At 38.3% G+C, this 14463-nt stretch overlaps 1 pseudogene; it reads right to left on the bottom strand.

Moving 5' to 3' along the window:
- Positions 1–12652: 12652 nt before the first annotated feature.
- Positions 12653–14028, bottom strand: LOC102901268 (annotated as a pseudogene).
- Between the last annotated feature and the right edge of the window lie 435 nt (positions 14029–14463).

Below are 14463 nucleotides of genomic sequence, written 5' to 3'. Positions count from 1 at the left end.
TGGATATTTTATATAAATGGAATCATACAATATGTGGTCCTTTGTGACTTACTTCATTTAGAGTAACTTTTTCACAGTTCATTCATGTTGTAGCATGTACCAATACTTCATTTTGCATGGCTAAATAATATTCCACTGCAGGTATATACCATGTTTTGTTTATCCATTTATCTGTGAATGTGCATTTGGGTTGTTTCCTCCTTTTCACTATTGTGAATAAAGCTGCAGTGAACATTGTTGTATAAATATCTGTTTGAGTCTGTGCTTTCAATTCTTTGGGACATATACATAGAAACAGAATTGCTGGATCATATGGTAACTATGTTTAATTTTTTAAAATATACTTTATTGTCAAATTGGCTAACATACAGTGTATAAAGTGTGCTCTTAGTTTTTGGGATAGATTCCCATGGTTCATAGCTTACATACAACACCCAGTGCTCATCCCAACAAATGCCCTCCTCAATGCCCATCACCAATTTCCCCTTCTCCCCCAACTCCCCATCAACCCTCAGTTTTCTCTCTGTATTTAAGAGTCTATTATGGTTTGCCTCCCTCCCTTTCTGTTTGAAACTATTTTTTCCCCTTCCCTTTCCCCATGGTCTTCTGTTAAGTTTCTCAAGATCCACATATAAATGAAAACATATGGTATCTTTCCTTCTCTGACTGACTTATTTCACTCAGCATAATACCTTCCAGTTCAATCCACATTGCTGCAAGTGGGATGATTTCATTCTTTCACATTGCCAAGTAGTATTCCATTGTATATATAAACCACATCTTCTTTATCCATTCATCAGTTGATAGACATTCAGGCCCTTTCCATAATTGGGCTATTGTTGAAAGCACTGCTATAAACATTGGGGTACATGTGCCCCTATGAATCAGCACTCCTGTATCCCTTGGGTAAATTCCTAGTAGTGCTACTGCTGTGTCATAGGGTACTTCTATTTTTAATTTTTTGAGGAACCTCCACACTATTTTCCAGAGCTGCTGCACCATTTACATTTCTACCAACAGTGCAAGAGGGTTCCCATTTCTCCACATCCTGGCCAGCATCTATAATTTACTGAGTTGTCCATTTTAGTCCCTAACCAGTGTGAGGTGGTATCTCAGTGTGTTTTTTATTTGTATTTCCCTGATGAGGAGTGACGCTGAGCATCTTTTCATGTGTCTATTTGCCACCTGGATGTCTTCTTTGGAAAGATGGCTATTCATGTCTTCTGCCCATTTCTTCACTGGATTATTTGTTTTTTGGGTGCTGAGTTTGGTAAGTTCTTTACAGATTTTGGATACTAAGCCTTTATTCAATATGTAATTTGCAAATATCTTTTCCCATTCTGTCAGTTGCCTTTTAGTTTTGTTGATTGTTTCTTTTGGCGTGCAGAAGCTTTTTATCTTGATGAGGTCCCAATAGTTCATTTTTGCTTTTAATTCCCTTGCCTTTGGAGATGTGTCAAGCAAGAAATTGCTGCAGCTGAGGTCAAAGATGTTGTTGCCTGCTTTCTCCTCTAGGGTTTTGATGGTTTCCTGTCTCACATTTAGGTCTTTCATCCATTTTGAGTTTATTTTTGTGTATGGTGTAAGACATTGATCTAGTTTAAATCTTCTGCATGTTGCTGTCCAGTTCTCCAAGCACCATTTGTTAAAGAGACTGTTTTTTTTTCCATTGGATACTCTTTCCTGCTTTGTCAGAGATTCATTGGCCATATATTTGTGGGTCCAATTCTGGGGTCTCTATTCTATCCCATTGGTCTATGTGTCTGTTTTTGTGCCAATACCATGCTGTCTTGATGATTACAGCTTTGTAGTAGAGGCTAAATTCTAGGATTGTGATGCCTCCAGTTTTGGTTTTCTTCTTCAATATTACTTTGGCTATTCAGAGTCTTTTGTGGTTTCATACAAATTTTAGGATTGTTTGTTCTAGCTTTGAGAAGAATGTCAGTGCAATTTTGATTGATATTGCAATGAATGTGTAGATTGCCTTGGGTAGTATTGACGTTTTGACAATATTTATTCTTCCAAACCATGAGCATGGAATGTTTTTCCATTTCTTTGTGTCTTCTTCAATTTCCTTCATAAATTTTCTATAGTTTTCAGCATACAGATCTTTTATATCTTGGGTTAGGTTTATTCCTAAATATTTTATGGTCTTGGTGCAATTGTAAATGGGATCAGTTTCTTTATTTCTCTTTCTGTTCCTTACTTAATGGTGTATAAAAATGCAACAGACTTCTGTATATTGATTTTGTCCCCTTTGACTTTGCTGAATTCATGTATCAGTTCTAGCAGCCTTTTGGTGGAGTCTTCTGGGTTTTCCATATAGAGTATCACATCATCTGTGAAAAAATGAAAGTTTGACTTCTTCTTTGCCAATGTTAATGCTTTTATTTTATTTTCTTGTCTTATTACTGATTCTAGGACTTCCAACACTATGTTAAACAACGGTGGTGAGAGGGACTATCCCTTTTGTATCCCTGATCTCAGAAGGAAAGCTCTCAGTTTTTCCCCATTGATGGTGATGTTAGCTGTGGGGTTTTCATATATGGCTTTTATGATGTTTAGGTACGTTCCTTCTATCCCGACTTTCTAGAGGGTTTTTGTTAAGAAATGATGCTATATTTGTCAAATGCTTTTTCTGCATCTATTGACAGGATCATATGGTTCTTATCTTTTCTTTTATTAATATGATGTATCACATTGATTGATTTGCAATCACTGAACCAGCAATGCAACACAGGAATGAATCCCATTTGATCATGGTGAATAATTCTTTGTATATGCTGTTGAATTCGATTTACTAGTATCTCATTGTAGAGTTTTGCATCCATGTTCATCAGGGACATTGACTTTTTTTGTGGGGTGTCTGTCTAGCTTGGGAATGAAGGTAATGATGGCTTCATAGTATGAGTCCATAAGTTTTACTGCCATTTCTATTTTTTGGAACAATTTGAGAAGAATAGGTATTAGCTCTGCTTTAAATGTCTGGTAGAATTTCGCAGGGAAGCCATCTGGCTCAGGACTCTTTTTTGTTGGGAGATTTTTGATAACTGATTCAATTTGTTCACTAGTTATGGGTCTGCTCACATTTTCTATTTCTTCCTGTTTGAGTTTTGATAGTGTGTGTGTGTCTAGGAATTTGTTCATTTCTTCCAGGTTGTCCAGTTTGTTGGCAAATAATTTTTCATCATATTCTCTGGTAATTACTTGTATTCCTGAGGGATTGGTTGTGATAAATCAATTTTCATTCATGATTTTACCTATTTGGGTCCTCTCTCTTTTCTTTTTGAGAAGTCTGGCTAGGGGTTTATCAATTTTGTTGATTTTTTCAAAAAACCAGCTCCTGGTTTCATTGACCTGTTCTACTGTTTTGGGTTTGTTTGTTTGTTTTTTTGTTTGTTGTTCTATAGTGTTTATTTCTGCTCTGATCTTTATTATTTCTGCTTCTAGTTCTTTTAGGTGTGCTGCTGGATTTTGTATTTGGGATTTTTCTTGTTTCTTGAGATAGGCCTGGATTGCAATGCATTTTCCTCTTGAGACTGCCTTTGCTGCATCCAAAAAGGTTTGGATTGCTGTGTTTTCAATTTCATTTGTTTCCATATGTTTTTTTTTAATTTCTTCCCTAATTGCCTGATTGACCCATTCATTCTTTAGTAGGATGTTCTTTAACCTCCAGGCCTTTGGAGGTTTTCCAAACTTTTTCCTGTGGTTGATTTCAACTTCCATAGCACTGTGATCTGAAAATGTGCATGGTATGATCTCAATTCTTTTATATTTGTTAAGGGCTGTTTTGTGACTCAGTATGTGATCTATCTTGGAGAACATTCCATATGCACTTGAGAAGAATGTGTATTCTGCTTCTTTAGGATGAAAATTTCTGAATATATCTGTCAAGTCCATCTGGTCCAGTGTATCATTTGGGGCCATTGTTTCTTTATTGATTCTCTCTGTCTAGATGATCTGTCCATTGTTATAAGTGGAGTATTAAAGTCACCAGCAATTACCACATTCTTACCAATAAGGTTGCTTATGTTTGTGATTAATTGTTTTATATATTTGGGTGCTTTTGTATCTGGTGCATAAACATTTATAATTGTTAGCTCTACTTGATGGATAGACCCTGTAATTATTATATAATGCCCATCTTCATCTCTTGTTACAGCCTTTAATTTAAAGTCTAGTTTGTCTGATGTAAGTATGGCTACTCCAGCTTTCTTTTGACTTCCAGTAGCACAATATATGGTTCTCCAGCCCCTCACTCTCAATCTGAAGGTGTCCTCAGGTCTAAAATGGGTCTCTTGTAGACAGCAAATAGATGGGTCTTGTTTTTTTTTTTTTATTCATTCTGACACCCTATGTCTTTTGGTTGGAGCCTTTAATACATTTACATTCAGTGCTATTATTGAAAGATAATGGGTTTAGAGTCATTGTGTTATCTGTAGGTTTCATGCTTATACTCATGTCTCTGGCCCTTTGTGGTCTTTGCAACACTCACAGAGTCCCCCCTTAGGATCTATTGTAGGGGTAGTTTAGTGGTGATGAATTCCTTCAGTTTTTGTCTGGGAAATCTTTATCTCTGCTTCTATTCTGAATGACTGTCTTACTGAATAAAGAATTCTTGGCTGCATATTTTTCCTGTTCATCACTTTGAAAATTTCCTGCCACTCCTTTCTGGCCTGTCAAGTTTCAGTAGATAGGTGTGCTACTCTTCTTATGTGTCTACTCTTGTAGGTTAAGGACCATTTGTCCCTAGCTGATTTCAGAATTCTCTCTTTATCTTTGTACTTTGCCAGTTTCACTATGATATGCCATGCAGAAGATTGTCTCAAGTTACATCTGAAGTGAGTTCTCTGTGCCTCCTGGATTTCAATGTATGTTTCCTTCCCCAGATTGCGGAAGTTCTCAACTATGATTTATTCAAGTACACCTTCAGCCCCCTTTGCTCTCTCTCTTCTTCTGGAACTCCTATGATGCAGATATTATTCTGTTTCATTGAATCATTTAGTTCTCTAACTCTCCCCTCATGGTCCAGAATTTTTTTTTTTTATCTCTCGTTTTCTCAGCTTCATCTTTTTCCATAATTTTATCTTCTATTTCACTGATTCTCCTGTCTGCCTCTTTAATCCTCACTATCACCGCCTTTGGTTTGTTTTGCATCTCATTTACAGCCTTTTTTAATCGTCATGACTATTTTTTAGTTCCTTGATCTCTGCAGCAATAGATTCTCTGCTGTCTTCTATGCTTTTTCAATCCCAGTGATTAATCTTATGATTATTATTCTAAATTCATTTTGAGTTATATTGTTTATATCTGTTTTGATCAATTCTTTAGCTGTCATTTCTTCGTGGAATTTCTTTTGAGGAGAATTGTTCCATTTCATCATTTTGGCTAGTTTTCTGTCCCTATGTGTTCTAAAAGCTTTTTATGTTCTCTGCACCTGTGAGCACTACTATATTCAAGAGGGGTCATACACTGTCCAGGACCTGGCCCTTCAAGAAGTGTTTTTTGGAGTGTGTTACTTGTTCTCTGTTGTTGTGACTTTGGTTACTTTTATCTCCCTACTCATGGTGATGTTTTCGACCCTCCACCAGGTGTGCTTTGATTTGTTCTTTGAAGTAGCCCTGGAAAGGAAGACAAACAAATAAGCAAAAAACAAAAACGAAACAAACAAAAACACATTAACCATCAAAAAGCCCAAAAACAAAAACCAGAAACACCATCTACATGTTAACAACAGAGTGGAGGCAGTGCTGATGGAAGAGGCCTTGTTCCATACAAAGAGAGAAATGACAGGAGTGGGGAAAAAGAAAAGAAAATTGACCAGACAGAGAAACTATATGGCTTAATCCAGAGAGAGAGAAAGGAAAATAAAGAAGGAGGTGTAGAGCATGTATAAAAAAACAGATTAAATATTCCTGCTTAAACAAACCAACAACCAGAATAACTAGACTAGAGGAGGGAAGAGATAAGAAGCAAAAAAGGAAGGAAGAATATATATATATATATATATATATATATATACACATATATACATATATATACACATATATACATATATATACACATATATACATATATATACATATATATATGTATATATATATATATATGATAAGAATTTTCGAGAATTAAATCAGGCAATGCAACAGCGCTAGTCTGGAGGAAGGGCTGTCTTGTTCCTCAGCGTCAATTCCGCTCAAGTAGATATTCAGTTACCAGGCATGGAGGGACCTGCTTTGGTGTAGTAGAGGTCCTGCCTCCCCTGTGGGCCCTCTGTATGTTCCTTGAAGCCCCATCTTGTTGGTGACGGGGAGAAAAATGGTGACACCTCGGTCTCTCCTCCATGGACCAGGTGTCCCAAACCACTCTGTTCAGGCCATCCTCACTGTGCTGTGGGCATGAATGAGGTGGTTTGTCCTGCTCTGCCAACTCCCATGCCTCCCTGGCGCTTGGCTGGGATTTAATCCCTAATGTCCTAAAATGTCCCGCTCCATGCGTCCCGGTTCCAGTCAAGAGCCACTCTGTACCACCTCACAGTGCTGCAAACACAGTTTGTCCCACTCAGCCGACTTCCATGCCTCCGTGGTGCTTGGCTGGGACTTAAACCCTGATATCTTAAAACTTCCCACTCCATACGCCCTGGTTTCGGAGAAGTACTGCTCCGCTTCTCCCAATATATGGTCTCTGGTTGGCGGGTGCAGGCAGTCTTTGTCCTTTGAATGGTTATATACCTTCTTCCCACAGCATTCTAGGGAGGGGATTGCTTTCTCCCACTACGGACTGTGCTTCTGATCCAGTCTGAACTAGTTACTGAGCCCGGGACTGGCTCCCCTCCTCCCCCGGGGTGCATGAACAGGGCAGCCATCCCCAGTCAGGAGAAAGCCCTGTAGTTAGAGATTGGATCTTTCTCTGTCCTGGTCCGTGGTTTTTCTCTTGTCCTAATACAGTCCTACACTTCCCCAGCCTCTCTTTCTCTTCCCTTTGTCTTTCTGCAGAAGGGGATCCTGCCACTCTCTTCCTCCACTGCCCATTTTTGTCTCTCCCAGTTTGCAATCATGCACCTGTGGCCTGCCAGGTTGTCCCAGTGAGTTCCAGGAAGCAACTCTGTCTCTTTGCTGCCCAGATTCTTGGAGTCCAAAGTCCTTTGGCCTCAACACTGCTGTGTTTGGGAGATGAGAGAACTTCGGATCCCCCTACTTCTCTGCCATGTTGGATCCCTCTCCCCTCTAGTGTATTTTTAATTCCAGTTATTGAGTTCTTCATCTCTGAGTGGTGCTTTTTAAATATTTTCTTTATCTTTGTTGAAGATCTTACTGAGATCCTCCACTATTTTCTCAAGTCTAATAAGTATCTTTGTGACCATTACTTTGAATTCTCTATCAGGCATATTGATTATCTCCATTTCATTTAGCTCTCTTGCTGTGATTTTGTCCTGTTCTTTGAGACATACTCTTCTGACTTCTCATTTGTGGAGTCATAAACTCCACAAACTCTCTGTGCTTGTTTCTAGGTGTCAGGAAAAAGGTATCAGATCCTTTTTTATACTTGACCACTGACAACTTTAAACCTCACCTCTGCTCCACATCTGGTAAGCTTATTAGAAAACCTAAATGCCCCCTTCTTTGACACCAAATGGAGGACCAAACCACATGAGTCTGTGTGCAGAAACCCTCACTACGTCCCCACCCCTTATACACCATAAAAATCCCAAATCCCCTTTCTTTATTTTCTCAATACATTTTTAAATGATCTTGCGAGTTCCACTGTGCTCTCCCTAGCAGACACATTATGTGCACATTACATGCCTCTTTCTGTGTGTTTGGCACCATCAGTCTTGATATCTGCATCAAATTCTAGGTGGAAATTTATCCTATTTCTTCAGGTGGCTACAAAAAAGGGTCATACTGGAAAGAATGTGATGTACTCATATACTGAGTATTAAGTTGAGGATGAGAAGGAAATGTTTATTGCCAGATCTAACTGGTATTTCAACTTTGCTCACTGTACACTCAGATACATGAAAATATGTAGGGAATATATATATATTTATATAATATATTATATATATATAATATATAATATATAATATATATATATATATATATATATATATATATATATATATATAAAATTGGTCTGGCCATCCTCATTGAATCCATCTACACCTGGCATTGCCTAGTTCACTACCCTCTGACTGTCTTGTTGAGAAAGCACAGCTTTTCACAATGGCCTTGCCATGCACCCAATCATTCTCTTATTATGAAGTTTTGGGCACATGAATGGTTGGAGGGTGGGATGGGGAGGCAAGTGGCAGTGGTGGCATATTTGGCTCTGTGGCACTGGAGAAAAGGTTCCTAGAATAGAACTCAAATGGCTTCTTCTGGACCTTTATTTGATGCTACTGGAAGGTAAATGCTCTAAGCTGTGCCCTGGATTAGTGATATCCTAGGTTTGACTGGTCCTGGTTGTTTTCAGAGGGTGAATGCCTGACATCAACTGCTTGGACCTGTGATCCATTTTATTTTACCCATGTCCTTGTGGTCCCTGTTGATTATTACCTCTTTTGTCTGAGCATTGCTATATTAGGTACTCGTATATTTACACAAACACATATATGTGTAACATATATATTCATAAAATAATAACAAAATACAAAATGCACAATAAATATAAATGAATAATGGCCTTTGGCTGGAGAAAAGAGAACAAAGATATTGTGGACATCCAAACCTTAGTTTGAAGGCTTCCTCTGGGATCTTTCCCTTGTTCTGAAGGGAAGGAGTTGAGACATCAGAAGAGCCAGATCCCAGAGTTTCATTCCCAGGCCACCCAGCCTCCACCTTCTTAGCTTTCCTGAAAATCCAGAAACACCCATCTATAACCCACTTAGTGATTCCCAAACCTCACCTTGAGCATAGTGAAGACCTGACCAGCTGTGGTGTAGTTCCACTCATTGTCCTGAAGACACCTGGAGTGGGAGAACAGGTGATCTCCATTAGTAACATAGTAGAGAGATTCTGACCATGCAGTACTAAATCTATGTCACTTTTTTTTTTTTTTTTTTGCCAGGACATATGTACCAGTATGTGCACTATGTGTTATAATGAAGAAAGACCTAGTGAAAATGTCTATCACTAAGTTCCATGCCCACTAAAATTCAAAAATAGAGTTGTTTAAAAAACAGCTTAATAAAAATAAAGACAATAAAAAATTAACAAATCAACATTTAAAAATATAATTTTATAATAACTTTTAAGTTGTTATAATGTACATATTGTATTCACCATTTTAAGGTGAAGTAAGCACAGTTATTTCAAGGTCTTTCCAGTATATTCACAAGATTTTGTAATAATCACAATTCCACAATCTAATACCAAAGCATTTTTTTTTATCACCTTAAATAAAACTCCTTACTCACTAGCAGTCACTTCCTAGTCCTCCTTTTTCCTGGACGCTGGTAATCATCATCATCATCATCATTATTATTACTATTAGTACTTTTTAAGTGTTTATTTCGAGAGAGAGCAGGAGTGGGGTAGTGGCAGAAAGAGAGTGAGAGAGAGAATCCCAAGCAGGTCACATGGGGCTTGATCTCATGAACATTGAGACCATGACCTGAGCTGAAATCAAGAGTCAGACACTTAACTAACTGAGCCACCCAGGTGCCCCAATACTGTAATCATTATTCTGCTATCCATCTCAATGGATTTGTCTATTTGGGCATTTCAGACAAATGGACTCACATAATATGTGGTCTTTGTTCCTGCATTCTTTTATTTAGCATAATTGTTTTAAGGTTCTTCCATGTACAAACATGTATGAAAACTCCATTATGTTTTATTGTTGAATAATAGTCCATTGTTTGAATATATCACATTTTATTCATTTATTCACAAATTGATGGATGTTTGGGTTGTTTCCACTTTTTGGCTATTATGAATAATGCTGCTATGAATATTTTTTTAATGTTTATTTATTTTTGAGAGCAAGAGAACAGGAGCTGGGGGAGGGGGTGCAGGGAGAGAGGGAGACAGAGGACCCAAAGTGGGATCTATGTTGAGGGAAGAGAGCTGGATGCAGGGCTCCAACTCACAAACTGCAAGACCATGACCTGAGTCAAAGTTGGACACTCAACCAATTGAGCCACCCAGGTGACCCTGAACGTTTCTGTACATGTTTTCATGTTAAAATATGTTTTTATTTCTCTAGTAGTGGACTCTCTGGGTCACATGGTAATCACATATTTAAATATTTTTGTTTCAATTTTTTATTTAACTTCTATTAACATATGGTGTAATATTGGTTTCAGGAGTAAAATTTAGTGATTAGTCACTTACATATAACACCCAGTGTTCATCACAAGTGCCCTTCTTAAAACCCACCACCCATTTAGCCAATTCCATGCCCACTTCCCATCCAGCAACCCTCAGTTTGTTCTCTATCTTTAAGAGTCTCATATGGTTTGTTCCCGTCTATCATCCCCCCCATCCCATTTGTTCATCTGTTTTGTTTCTTAAATTCAATATAAGAGTGAAATAATATAGTATTTGTCTTTCTCTAATTTCACTTAGCATACTACTCTCTAGCTCCATCCACATCATTGCAAATGGTGAGCTATCGTTCCTTTTGATGGCTGAGTAATAGTCCATGATACATGTGTATATATACCATATCTTCTTTATTAATTCATCATTCTGTGGACATCTGGGCTCTTAATAATTTCGCTTTTGTTGATAATGCTACTATAAACATCAGGGTGCATGTGTCCCCTTAGAATTGATATTTTTGTATCCTTTGTTTGGGTAAATACCTAAGAGTGCAATTCCTTGGTTGTAGGGTACCTCTATTTTTAAGTTTTTGAGGAACGTCCATACTGTTTTCCACAGTGGTTACACCAATTTGCATTCCCACCACCAGTATAAGTCCCTCTTTCTCCACATCCTCACCAACATCTGTTGTTTCCTATATTGTTAATTTTAGCCATTCTGACAGTGTGAAGTAGCACCTCATTGTGATTTTCATTTGTAGTTCCCCAATGATGACTAATGTTGAGCATCTTTTCATGTGTCTGCTAGCCATCTGGGTGTCTTCTTTGGAAAAATGTCTATTCAACACATGTTTAACATTTGGAGAAACTGCCAAACTGTTTTTCATAGTTGCTACACCATTTTCCATTCCTACCAGCAATATATGAGTGCTCCAATTTCTCCACATCTTTGCCAACATTTATTTTCACTTAACAATTGTAGCCATCTTAGTGTGTGAAATGGTATCTCATTTTATTTTGATTTGTATTTCCCAAATGACTAATGATGTTAGGTATCTTTCCATGTGCCCTTTGATTATTTTCGTGTCTTTTTTATGTATACTGAGATCTGTGACCATTTTAACAGGGCTACTTTTCTTTTTTATATTCTAAGAGTTTATTTTTTTATTTATTCTGGATACACATTCCTTATCAGATATATGATTTGCAAATATTTTCTCTGATTCTGTGGGTTGTCTTTTCACTTTATTATAGCGTCCTTTGATGTGAAAAAAAATAAATATTTTGATGAAGTCCAATTGATCAAATTTTTCTTTTTGTGCTTTTGGCATTATATGTCACAAACTGTTGGCCTAATTTAAGGGCACAAAGAATTTACCCTTATATTTTCTTTTAAAAAATTTTTAAAGTAAACTCTATACCCAATGGGAGGCTTGAATTCATGACCCTGGTATGAAGAGTTGCATGTTCTGCAGACTGATCCAGCCAGGAACCCCTCTTTTAAGACTTTTTTGGGGTCTGCAATAGCTTTATTTTAACAGAGAGAAACAAGGCTGAAATAAGTTTACATTATTGGAGCAGATGGTGGTTATCTTTCCAAAGGGTGAAGTGTGAGCCCAGCTGGCAGTACACAAAGGTTAAATCCAAAGCCCAGATATCCTCTTTCCTTGTTGGGCCCTGCATCTCTTGCTCATGATATGAGATGCACAACCACACTGAACGAAGTAAAAGTTCCAAATGGGCAGAGGTGACATCCCGACAGGAGACAATAAAAAAAAAAATCATTGTAGAGGATGTTGAAGTAAAGTGTAGTTACCTACTCTCTGCTATTCTCTGATGAGAAAGGTGAGGGTATGGGATGAGTGGTAAGTTATGTTCTTTTTTCCTCAAATAAGTAAATCATATAGGATGGGGTTGAGGGCCAATCATGCAGTAGAATAGGATGAGAATCTAGGCTAGTTATAGATCTCTGTGCCTAAAGAAAAGAACAGCAATGATAAGGGAGAAGAGGGGAACAATAAAATGCCTGAAAGTATTAAAAAGAAAAGTTTTTTTTTCTTAAGACAAGAAACAGCATCTTTTATTTTCCTCGCTGCAGTGGCCGCAGGCTTACTGGTTTTCATGAAACAAGATTTCTGTAACAAGGTCTTTTGATAAGTTTGCTCAATCACAGAAGGACAAATACAAGGCTGACTGCTAATATTAGAACTAGGTCTTTCCCCCAAATCTTCTTGTAGATGCTATTCTCATGCTGGTTCTACAGAGGTACCCCCAACACTATAACGTGCTTCAGTTAAAACTTCTGAAATATTGCAATGACATAATCAAGAGGTTTTTTGGGCTATGTCTTTATTGTACATGTAAACTCTTTTGGAACAGCTTAAGTTAAAGGATGAGCAGGAGTTTGGTTTTAAGCCACAAAGTTTCAGACACCATCCACAGATGCCTCTGCCCTACTTTATTCCATGTCCTTTTCTGAGAAATGCATTCAATGCTTGATTGTTGAATGGTATGGGCAAGATAGCCCACGTTGCGCAAGGTGACCCTTGCCACAGAGATGCAGCCATCCTTTGTCATGTAGATGGAGAACTCCTTGTTCAGCCTCTAAACCAGTTCAGGTTTTAGTCCTGTGAAACAAAACATACCAATCTGGTCAGTAATGCGCTGTCAGTTGGGGGCAGTCTTCCTTTTGAGGTTGGAGACCAGCTGAATTTGCATGCAAATTATGTGATGGCCCATGCTTTTTACTTCCTGCAACCACTGTTTTTGCAGGTCAGGACTGGTCAGGATAGTTGAAGCAATCTGGGTCCCATTGATTGGAGGGCTGGAATATATGGGATGCATCAAGATCTTCATTTGTGATTGGCCTCACAGCATCTTGGCAAACCACAATGAAGGCTCCCACATGCTCACTGTATAAGCCAATGTTCTTGGTATAGGATTGGCAGAGACAAACAGTAATTCCCTGTTTGATGAAGATGAAGTGATATACAGCCCAGGCATCTTTTTGCCATCACCACTGGCAAAGCCTTGGTAGGACATGTAAAACGACACAAAGAAATTGTTTTTCTTCATCACTGTTGCTGCTTCCTTCCATTTATCAGGGTAAGGGTCCACTCCTGGACTGTGGACACAAGCATGAAGGAGAACACTTTGCTGTGGCATTTTCAAAATGTCCTCTATAGTGCCTATAAAGTCAGAGCTGCATGTCTTGGGGCCTTAGTATTGATAATCATGTAATTGCACACCAGCATCCCTGAAGATGGGTGTGTAATTTCTCCAAGATGGTTGGGCAGAAAGACATCTTGGCTTAACTTAAAAAATCTTTTAAAAAAACTGGCTCCAATCATCAAGGCCGCATTTCCAGAAATGGTCTGTATGGTGACATACCAGCTACTTTTCAACACTTCATTGTTCTCACTCAGGGCTAGTTCTGCAGATGCCTTACAAAATTTACCAAATCCTGCGATGGACAGGTATTCCTTGTCAAATTTTTTGGCAGTAATCTGGGCCTTTGCCTTCTGAACACTATAAGGCACATAAGGCTTTCCGTTATCATCTCAGTAGGCACCAACTACCATTTTTTTTTTGCTGTTGACACCTCTCTTAAAGGTTTATGTGACTCCCAGGATGGGATCTGGGGGCCCCATCCCAACACGGGTCCACCAGGAGCTGGCTCTGGCAGAAGTCACGGCAGCAAGGCCTCAGTGGAAGGTGGTGGCAACCTCAGACAGAACATGGCTGGTGTGCAGGAAAGCCATGGTGGGTGGTGAGAAGGCAGTGGGTAGCTGCAGGATGGAACAGAGGGCCAGTGGGCACAGACACCGCTTTTAAGATTTTTATGGTGATTTATGCTTGTACATGGTGTGAGATAGGGATACAAACTAATTATTTTGTGGGTGGATACCCAGTTATTTTTTTAACCAGTTGTTGAAAAGACTATTCTTTACTCTGAATATTTTTGGAACTCTGGTTGAAAATAAATTGTTCATAAAGGTGAGGGTGTGTATGTTTGTGTGTGTGTGTACTTTAATTCTATTACATTAAACTATATGTTTATCTTTAAGGCAGTACCATATGGTATTGATAACTTTAGCTTTGTAGTAAGGTTTAAAATAGGGAAGTATGGGTCTCCCAACTTTATTCTTCAAGAACATTTTGTCTATTCTGGGTTCATTGGATTTTCATATGAATTT

This window comes from Felis catus, chromosome X (genome assembly GCF_018350175.1).
Source record: "Felis catus isolate Fca126 chromosome X, F.catus_Fca126_mat1.0, whole genome shotgun sequence".
Lineage (NCBI taxonomy): Eukaryota > Metazoa > Chordata > Mammalia > Carnivora > Felidae > Felis > Felis catus.
The sequence above is the reverse complement of the archived record's forward strand: the minus strand, read 5'-3'. Positions and strand labels throughout refer to the sequence as shown.